General features: G+C 41.4%; 1 protein-coding gene across 4 annotated transcripts in view; it reads right to left on the reverse strand.

The window, feature by feature from the left end:
• Nucleotides 1–9,791, reverse strand: part of KTN1 (kinectin 1) — a 110,481-nt gene extending 100,690 nt beyond the window's left edge. For 2 of the 4 annotated variants that reach the window (XM_034992700.1, XM_034992699.1), the window contains exon 1: nucleotides 9,663–9,790. The gene's annotated coding sequence lies outside the window, so the exon portion shown is untranslated. Of the gene's footprint in view, nucleotides 1–9,662 lie in introns of all 4 variants that reach the window. The other 2 variants (XM_034992702.1, XM_034992698.1) reach the window with 2 other exon arrangements.
• Nucleotides 9,792–11,205: the final 1,414 nt, after the last annotated feature.

Below are 11,205 nucleotides of genomic sequence, written 5' to 3' on the forward strand. Positions count from 1 at the left end.
TCAAGTATAGGCAAGAATGTGAGCCATCACATGTATATATTAATGAGGGGAATAAACTGGTACAACTACATTGGAAAACGTTTTGGCACTACCTAATAAAGCTGAAAATGTACCCCTCCTACAATTCAGCAATCCCACTCCTAGTGTGAACAGGAGCTCCAAAACAATATGCTCAAACTGCGAATCTCAGCTCATTAGTGGGTAGCAAAAATCAACTTAGTGGGTCTTAATCACTATTCTTATTTTTAATGAAATGGACTAGCACCACATAGGTATTTTTTTTTTAACAAATTTTTTTTGTTATAGATGTGGCACATCTGATAACGTAGTGAGTCTCATAATGTAAAATTTATTACGGTAAGTAGTAACAAAAATGTTTTTTAAAACACTATCCTGGAGACACTTATGTATGCAAGTGTACCAATAGACCTATGCAGGGTGCTCACACCATCATTTTTTATAATAGCAAAAGAAAAGTAGAAATAACCTAAATGCCTATGAACAGGTAATAAAGTGAAAAATATTCATACAACGAAATTCCATTCAGCAGTGAAAGTGAATGAATTAGAGCTATATATAACATGGTGAAAGACTATCAGGACCATAAAGCTGAGGGTAAAAAGTTGCAAATAAACTCATACAGAAGGATCTCACTTATAAAGTTCAAAAACAAAACAGAAAGTTCAAAAACAAACAGAAAAAATATTTTAGGTATATAAATATATGTGGCAAAACTACAAGAAAAGCAAATATAATGGTTACTTCTGGCGGGGAAGAGCACATAAAGAAATTAAATGTTAGGATAATGTTCTTGAACTGGGGATTAGGTACAAGGCTGTTCACTATATCCTTACTCTTTATCTTACATATATCTTATATACTATTTTTATGTACTTAATTTTAAAAGAAAAAAATTTTAAATAAAGTTGAATGAAAGGTACACAGGTATTTGGTACAAGGGTATTTCTTTTATATTTAATCTTTAAATTGTACAGACACATTCTATATTCTCTTGTACACATGAATCATTCAGTATTTGTTTTATTTGAGAGAGAGCGAGCCCGCACAAGTAGGGGGAGTGGTAGAGAAGGGGGGTAGAAAGAAGCAGACTCCTTGCTGAGCAGGGAGCCAGATACGGGGCTCAAAACCAGAACCCTGGGATCATGACCTGAGCTGAAGGCAGACACTCAACTGACTGAACCACCCAGGAGCCCCTCAATATTTGTTTCAACTTTCAATAAAATAAAAAGATGACAAGTACAAAAAGGTAAACGTAAATTTAGAACTAACGAGCAAACAGGCATATACCTCCCCGCTTCTTAAATTTATACAATATAATTATGACAGTGCTGAATACCTCTAGAAAGTTATACTTTGAAACAAATTCTGCCCCCCAAAAATAAAAGCAAATACTTCAAAATATAAAATAAGAAATTTCTAAAACCTTTACCAAAAATACCCAGGATTTTCTTGACCTAGCACAAAGCTACCTTAAGAAATCAGATAAAGTAACTCAAAGTAATAACTAAAACTCCTTACACAAAAAGTAGTGTGTTATTTTAGGGGCACCTGGCTGGCTCAGTCGGTGAAGTGATTGACTCTTTAATCTCGGGGTTATGAGTTCAAGCCCCACGTTGGGTGTAGAGATTACTAAATAAATAAATAAATAAAAACTTTTTAAAAAGTAGTATGTTATTTTAAATGCTGCTGGGACGTTTTGCTTAAATAAAACTGAAAGAATATGGAATATAATTATTCAATTTATGCCAGATAAATAATGCTAGACAGACAAGAATTCAGCCTTGCTCATTTTACATTTATTTTATATTTATAAAGTATTTCTTTTCTCCCCTACCCCTATCAGACAAGGTAAATGCATGGGTTATATTTTACATAATTCCAAGGCTAATCTTAAATGTGTATTTTACTTGAAAAGTGCTCCAAAAATTTCAAGTTCAGAAAGACTTTGTTCAGGTTAAAACTAAATGCAATTTTTTGGGCCCTCCCCCACCCCCAACCACCAAAGGAACAAAAGAACTAAGTCACTTTTACAAAGGATCCAATTTAAACTTAAAATTACAGTTAACATCTAGGTCAAACTGAAAGTGATTTAAGAAATTACTCCCATTCATCAGAACAGTGTACCAACCACAAGTATTATACACCAGAGTATCTGCAACTGTACCCAGAAATGAAGAGTACCAAATGATATGACAAGCTTGAGAAATTCGCATCACAGAAATCGTAACCGTCAGTCAACCTCAGACATTGTTATGAAAACTGTAAAAGAATTATAGAGCAAATTTCAAATAAACATGACTTTCCAATAAACTAAGTAAGTATAGGTCAGAAGCAACATAAATGAATTCAACCTGTGTGTGGATATTAAAAATGTAAGGAAATATTTTAAATGTTCAGCAACACAGCATTCAGAACACTTGGGAGCTTTCAATGTACAGCTTAGCTTGTTCAAGTTTATTTCAAAGACTAGATCTAAACACATGTAATCACTAAATTATGTACACATTTTACTCAGTACACTTACACTACTGATGAACAAAGTTAACTGGTACTATGCACAGATAAATTTTCGTGTATTTAATACACGAATTCCGAAATTCGTGTATTAAATAGCTTTCCATTCTGCTCCCAAGAGTAACCCTGAAACCCTTATTCTGGAAGTCTCATTTTACATGGCATTTCATGTAAATCAACTAGCCTTGCTAACAGAGAAGACTGGCACAAATGATAAGCAGAAGGCTCAGTTGAGTCCTAATCATGTTCAGTTAAGCAACTCATTCATTCATTGAAATGAACACCACCTACCAGAGATACAGTTCAGTGGTAAATAAGACAAAGTTGCCACTTCATAGTGCTTATATATTCTTATAGGTGAGGCAGCTATCAAGCAATATAAAGAAGCATATACTATAATGATAGGTAGTAGTAACTGATCAATGAAGAAAAATAAGGCTAGGACAAAGAATAGAGTATTTTAGGCAGGGTGATAAGGGTTAGCCTTTCTGATACAGCCACTGAGCGATGCCTACAAGATCACATGGCAGTAACTCATAATACACATTTACAGGAATTGAAACTGAAAAAACTTCTTAAGATCTAGAAAGATCATAGTCTACCTATTTTCTACATAAAACATTTTATAGCATTTGATTTTAAATTGCTTTTACTATTTTCTCCACTCAAAAAATTGCAAGTTCTCAAATTTAAGTCACCAATGTTAAGAGCCAATCCTCTAACTCTGGGAGAAAAAAATCTGTATAACATTAATGTAGCTTTCTTTTTTTTTTTTTAAGATTTTATTTATTTGAGAGAGAGAGAAGGAGAGAGAGCGAACACATGAGAGGGGATAGGGTCAGAGGACGAAGCAGACTCCCTGCCGAGCAGGGAGCCCGATGGGGGACTCGATCCAGGGACTCCAGGATCATGACCTGAGCCGAAGGCAGTCGCTTAACCAACTGAGCCACCCAGGCGCCCTAATGTAGCTTTCTAACACCTAATAGAAAATTGCACATGGACAGTGCCTTATTTTTATTTTTTTTTTTTAAGTAATCTCTACACCCAACATGGGGCTTGAACTCATGTCCCCAAGATCAAGAGTGGCACACTCCACCAACTGGGCCATCCAGGCACCCCTTTATTTATTTATTTATTTGTTTATAGAAAGCATACTTAAAAAAACAGCTCGATGAGTGAGGATGGACTCTAGAGTCAGAATGCCTCAGTTCACATTCAGGTTCCTCCTCTTACTTGCTGCTCTTTGACAAATTATTTAACCTGTCTCCCTAGTTTCCACCAAATAGTACCTATCTCATAAAACTGTTTGAAAGGATTAAATATCGTACTGTACATAAAAGCGTTTACAGAGACTTACAGCAAATAAGCACTCAAATAATTAGCTATCACTTATGTAGCAACTAGTAAGATAATTCAAGCAAGGCAAATGAGCCTTAGGCAGGTTAAGGTTAAGTAAGATAGTTAAGTTCACACATACAGTAAGTGGTACTAACTAGCAAGACCAAACTTAAGCTCTTCAGAGTCCCTACTATGCTTTTTCTATTACACCATACATTATATAAAGTACTGAGAAAAAAGAAACTTGCATAAAATCTTTAAGTTATTAAAGTTTAAGACCTGTAGGTCTCCTAAGTGCTGACTTCCAGCTTATTACACCAGGCCAGACTGTTTCCCTGGCGACTTAAATGACTCAGGTGCAAAAATAAATAATAACTGTCCCACATTTTCCAGTGAGAATGCAGCGTAACATCAGGTCTCTTGATAGACAATTACTGAAAATCATGTAAGTTCTGATAACTAATCATAATTGTTACTAACCAGTCAAAATAAAGAAATGTGGGTAATGGACATTTTCCTCCAGTAATGGTAGGCAGCTAGGATCCTATAGCCCCCATGAAACCTATTCAATATGGAAGCTATCTTAAAGGACCTCTCTCACTGGAGTAAATGACATTTCTCCCCTTGGTAAAAATACATGGGCTAGTGTCTACAGAAAGCTAACTGTTTCTGGCGAGCAGTCTACTCTCCTATATACTCATTTATTTCTTTTTTTTTTTTTTGATATACTCATTTATTTCTATAAATTCATTAAACAGGAGAATAATAACAGAAGCTATTATTTCTATAAAAACAAAGTTACATCCTTTGGAAGGCCTTAATGAATGAATGGAAAATCTAGAATGATTTTTAACTTGGAAAGTTTCCCAGTGCCTATATTTTCATTCCGTTTTAAGGAAACCAATACTAGAAACCATAGGCAATGTTTTTAGGGTATAATTTATAGAAAAGAGATCAGTAACTCCTACTCAAAGACAAGAAATGGATCCAAATAAAAAGACAAGACAAAAATAAATGTTTTAAGTTAAAACAAAACACTTAAGGTACACAGATATTTGAGTTCTTGTTTTAACCAACTTTTTAAGTTACCTAACCAATGGTCCTAATCGCACAGGGAAGGTCCAGAAAATCTCCACAACACTCTATCACTACCTCCCAACAAGGGGTTCCCAAAGGCCTCCTGCAACTTTTCTTCTGTTCTCTGTTCCTAGAAAAGAAGCAAACTGAAAACTCCATATGTTCAAGAATGAGGTATCCATGACAGTAAGAAACTGCAGGATAAGGATTTAATTCACTTATAATGAACAGATATTTAATAAATCTTTATTGAATACATGCCTGAGACCCTTAGGATCCATCAATAAACAAAACAGACAAAAAGTCCTGCCTACACAGAGGTCACATTATAGTGCGTGTTGGGGGCAGAGAGGAGAGACAATGAACACTATCAACAAGGAAATTATATACTATGTTGGAAGGTGGCAAATGCCGTGGAGAAAACAGAGCAGGATACAAGACTCATTAAGTAGGGGAGTGCAGCTTTATGTTTTTCTTAAGATTCATTTATTTATTTATTTGAGAGAGAAAGGGAGCGGGAGAGAGGGAGAGAGAAGCTCGGGCGGACTCCCCAACTAAGCTTGGAGCCCACTAGGGGCGGCATCACCACCCTGAGATGAGGACCCGAGCCAAAACCAAGAGTTGGACTTTTTTTTAAAGATTTTATTTATTTGACAGAGAGAGAGAGAGAGAGAGCACAAGTAGGCCGAGCAGCAGGCAGAGGGAAAGGGAGAAGCAGGCTCTCCACTGAGCAGGGAGCCCGATGCGGGGCTTGATCCCAGGACCCAAGATCATGACCTGAGCGGAAGGCAGCCGCTTAACCGACTGAGCCACCCAGGCGCCCCAAGGGAATGCAGCTTTAAATAAAGCAGTAAGACAGACCTTTTGAAAAACATTTGAAGGACAAAGATTTGAAGGAGACTAGAGAGTTGGCCATGCTGATATCTTAGGGAAAATGTGATCCAAGGAGGGACAACAGTCATTTAAAGGCCTTCAGACAGCAAGTGGGGCTGGAGAGTAATAAGCAGGGAGCAGAGTAGTAGCTAACTTGCAAGTTAAAGGAGAATGGGAAGAGCAGATTCTGTAAGGCACTGCAGGCCATAGGGACTTTGGCCTTTACTCTGCACAAGAGAAGTCATTACAGTGTTTTGAGAAGTGATAGGATCTGTCTGCTGAGTTGAAAAAGACCACAGGGAGCTAGGGAAGAAGCAGGAAGGCCAATCAGGAGGCTGACTGCAGAAATCTATGCTAAAGATAAGATGGCTTGGGCCCACCTAGCGAGCAATACAGGTGGTAAGAAGTGACTTGATTCTGGATATATTTCCAAGATAAGATAGAGCCAAGAATGCCAAGTGTTAAAGAAAAAGAGAGAAGTCAGGAATGACTCCAACTTTTCTTTTGCCTGAATGTTGGATGGAGCTGCCATCAAATGAGATGGAGCAGACTGCACCTGAGGCAGTTTTAAAGAGAAAAATGGAAGTTCACTATGACTACTTCACCTACAAGTGGAAATGCAGAACAGGTTGTATAGAGTACAGAAGGAAAGCCTGGGCTGGAGATATAAATATGGAAGCCATCAGCATATAGGTATTTATGACATTGGATGAGATCACCAGGGGAGTATAAAAAGAAAAGTGAACCAAGAACTGAGCATTTCTACTTCAAGAGTAGAGGATGAATCATAAGACAGAAAGAGCAAAGCAATTAGTGAGGAGTGAAACCCAAAAAGCAATGTCCTGGAAGGAGGGGGGAGTATAAACAAATTAATTTAAATTCTACTTAGTATACAAATCACTTTGCTGAAACCAGATTTAAGTTGAAAGTTCTTAATCCACTTGTAGTAGTTAAAGTGATACGTAAAATATTAAATCACAACTTTTTCAAAAGGAGTGGAACAGTTCTTAAATTCCTAGGAATACTCTCCCACTGGAGTCTCTACTAAAACTAGTCATTTTGCCTATTTTATCTTTTGAACATTAAAACCTAAACTATGGGCAGGGGCGGAGGGGGGGGGGGACCTAAATGGTTTGCACTGCTCTTTCAAACACCAAAAAATATTTAAACAGCAAGTGGGGAACAGCCTAGCATGCAAACAATTATAAATTGTCATTACTTTTCTTTTTCTAGAGCTCAGATACAGCAGGTTAAGTTAATCAAACTCCTCAGTTCATAGTACTTAAGATTTTTCCCGTTTAATTCTGTTTATAGAAAAAGTAGCTTATACTCTTATCTAAACCAATGTTTTCCCTTTGATTTGCACATAAACTACATTTTTAAGATCAGAACATCCAAAATCATGTTCACAAAAACTGAAAGAGAAAGCAATAAAACCCAACTCTATTTATGCATAAGAGTAATCAATGTTATTTATAAAGAACCAGTTACTTGCTTCTAACCTCTAAGTATACTCTGGATTTACCTTCAAAATAATTAAAAACATAAACAGTACAAGAACAAGCAGCTTATAAGATGTTATCCTCAAATATTTGAATGTTCCTGCAAAGCATGATCTCTCTACATTTCTTTATTACATATTAGAGGTCAGATCCCTAAAAAACCCAAAATCTTCCCTGGAAACATTAAATTTACTAACAATTTAAATTTTTACAAAGTATTATGAGATCTTTTAGATTAAAATTTTCTTTGCTATACAAAAATTATAATAAACATTCAATTAAAAATACATCTTCCATATCTTTTCAAGTAAAATTCAATTTTTACTTCAATAACAGTAACAATCTAACATGAGTCATTTAGAAGTTAAGCCTCAAAAAAGCCTTCACTTCTTAGGCCCTTTAGAAAAGCCATATTGACTTCTATTTAACATCTAATTATTAAAATATTTTCCCTACTGAACGTAGATTAAGGCCTACAAACTGGAAGGAGACTTGGGGTGAGACCCAAGAAAACACTTGCATCATCAAGCAGAAGAGACACTGATGCTAAGGGATGATATAGAAAAAACTAAACTGGGAACAAAATCATAAATTCATGGTTCTCCACAAAAAAATGTTGACCCTGAGTCATCAAGGTTAAGTAATACTCGATATCCTTTATAACTTTAAAGTGCAATACATTTAAGAAAATTTTTCATTAGGCTTTCTTATATTTTAAGTTTTAGTATGAGTCTCAGAAAGGTAAACAGAACACCTCATTCTCCAAGCATACCTGACAGGTAACTGTTATGACTGCTCATGCTGCAAAATTAGAAAAGTCATTTCTAATTCAATGTTACAGAGGAGAATGAACTTTTCTTAGAACCTACAAACAATAAGCCCAGCTATTTCTTGTTAGATCCTAAGCTAAAGGTAGAGGGGGGCAGCTTGTTTATCAGAGAACACAGTAAATATGAAAGTCTATATAGCAATGCCCGTCCACCCCAAATACAAATCAACTCCAGAGTACTCAATGTTGTTCTTGGGAAGATCATCCCAGTCTTGTTAGCAACCGTTTTAGCCAAGCTGGAGACAGTGTTGCCAGTTGCCGGCTAGGCGAGGTAGAGAGAACAAGTGCAACCTAATTTAGCAAGAACTCGAACTTTAAATCAATTCCTACGCAATTCAAAGTGTCTCGTACACACCAAGGTATTTATCTATAGCAGGGTACGGGTGTCTAAAATTTTCAGGACTTTCCACAAAGCATCTCAAAAAACCTCACAACTTTAAACAGATAGCTCTTTGGGCAGTGCATATTCACATGTCTGTTAAGGAATCCTCTGATACAGGCCCAAATACGAATTTCGATTCCTCCTTCCTCCCGGGAGAAGGAATGGCTAAAATTAAACAGCCCGCTCTTTCACCTCATCAAGCTGCAGCTGGACGAGGTTAGGATGCCGCTCCCCGCGTGGGGAGCTGCCCGTCTCCCGTGCACACATGCTCCTTCACGACAAACGTGCGGGGCTGCACATCCCACACCAGGTGTCTGATTACCGAACGACTTTTCTAGGCTGCCGGTTTGGTTTTCGGCCGAGCTCCCCAACGCCAAAAATCTCATTGTTGGGAACCGAAGGGGGGAGGGGGAATCACTAAGGAAGACACACCCCTCGGGGAGAGGAAGGGATAACTTCCCCCGTCTCGAGGGCGGTCCACACATTTTTCCAAACTCCCCTCACGCCGCTTTCCCAGCCCCAACCGCCCCCCACCGCGACCCGGGAACACGCACACGGCGGTAGGAGGGGGCACTGGGAAGGGGGCCAGCGCCGGTTCCCTAAGTATCCGGAGGGACAGCGAGAACTGAAATTCCAGCATGGCGTAAGCATGGCCCAGCTCCGGCCCAGGGACGCCGCCGGAGACGGGCTCCCTCTGTCCATCGGCCGAGGAGGCGGTAATCCGCCTTCCTCCTGGGGGCCCTCAGGCCCAGCTAAAAATAGGCGCCTCGGTCACCCCAGGGCCCTCTCCGGCCAACCTCGCACCGGGAGACGTCCCCAGGGTACTCCCCGGCCGCGCTCGCAGGCGTCGCGGCGAAGCCCGGGTCGGGCCCTGGGCGGCGCGGCGAGGCCAAGCCGCCCCTCGGAGCCCGCCCGGCGTGGCGGCCCGGCTCAGGCGGGAGACCTGCCGTGGCGACCCGGCGCCCGAGGCCTAGCCGGCGGGCGGCGACAAGCAGCGGGCGGTGTCCGGGCCCCGGGGCCGCGCCCCCCGTCCGGCGCGGCCCTCCCGCCCGCCCTGGGACACCGCGGCTGGCACAGTCCTCCCCCCCCCGCGGTCGCCGCGGCCGGCCCGGCGCGGGCTGCTCACCCTTATCCAGCGCAGCCGGGGAAGGAGACCGGGAAGACGCGGCGGCACGGGCACTACAGCCCGGGCCGCCCGCTCCGAGGCGCCGCCGCCGCCGCCGCCGCCGCAGTTGCTCAGGTGCCGTCGCGCCGCCCGGCAGGAAACGGGCGGCTTCGGGGCGGGGCGGCCCCCGGCACGTCCCGGCGTCTGGGCCGGCGGTGCCCGGGGACCGGCCCCTTAAAGGGACAGGCGCCCGCCGCCTCGGCTCCCCCGCGGGCGGGTCCTCGGGCTCCCGTAAGCCCCAGCGTGGGGCTGGCTCGGGATTCCGAGGCTTTCCTCTCGAGGCAACGTCCCGCAGCTAGGTGGGAGGTGGGAGGTGGGAGCACAGGGTTTGGCGGCTCAGCGGAATTCCCTTCATTCATTAGCCCTGCTCTCGTTCTCTCTCCCTCTCCCTTCTTTCCCCAAAGCTGGTTTCGTCTTGCGTGGCCCTCCCACTGAAGAACCACCTGGCCCCCCACACTGGATGATTTTTTTTTTTAAACCTTAACCAAATGGTACCCGATTTCACCCTGTCTGTCCCAAATTTCTTCCCAGAAAACACTGGAAAACGAAATCTTCCGCTCCTCTGTCTCCAGAGTTTCTCTGAATTCTCCTTCGGGTAACCCCAGCTTCAAGCGGAGAGAGAAATTAAAAACCGACCCAAACAAGTTGTGTGCAAATATTATGAAGCTGTTGTGTCTGACAGCTGGTGGCCATTCATTAAGCCGGAGTAAATAACAAGAAGCTGCAGCGGAAAGGAGAGGTTGGCCCGAATCCCTGCTTATTAGTTTGCTCTTTGCTGAGAGGATAGCAGCGATCTTCCCTGGTCTTCTGGCAAAGGAGATGTGCTGATTATCATTACTTATTGCTCATCAGTCTCTTGCAAAATTCCAGGCACTGCCCAGAACACACACAAACACCCCAATCTCTCTTGAAACGTTATGGGAACTCAAAATGATTTAAATGCTTTTAGAGTGTGGACCGAGATAAATAAAATTAGGGACTCTTCACTAACTCCTCCCCCTACATCCTGACCAAGAGGGAATAGGAGCAATCTTTAAAGAATGAACATCAGAACAGTTCCTACACCAACAGAGAATTTCCTGTATATGGGCTGGCTAAAAAACGCACTGTACATTTGAATTCTAGTTATTTTTGCCTAAGCTTTCTAGAGCACCTCCAAAACACAAATGAAAAATGAACAAGTATGTGTTAGCCTGAGATGTTGAGAATTCTGCCAGTCTCCAGCCACTATATCCTCCAAAGATGCATTCTGTCTTATTTTAACTCCAGAAGTGTCCTCTTTTTCCTTTTTCAGTAGGGTAACTCAGTCTCTCAGCTGCTCCAATGCCCCCAAAGCAATCGATCTCTAAACCACTGGCTGTCTCCTGAGTGTGTGCCAAAGGATCCAGCTTTATTGAAGAGTGAAGCCATTAGACCCAATACAAAGGGGGAAGTGCATCATTTGTATAATGGAGTTTAAGGACTCTTGATTAGGTTACAAATAGCCACCTAATTCCCTCTGGTT

The sequence above is a fragment of the Mirounga leonina genome, unplaced genomic scaffold (genome assembly GCF_011800145.1).
Source record: "Mirounga leonina isolate KUSES-001 unplaced genomic scaffold, KU_Mleo_1.0 Mir_82, whole genome shotgun sequence".
NCBI classification, from domain to species: Eukaryota; Metazoa; Chordata; class Mammalia; order Carnivora; family Phocidae; genus Mirounga; species Mirounga leonina.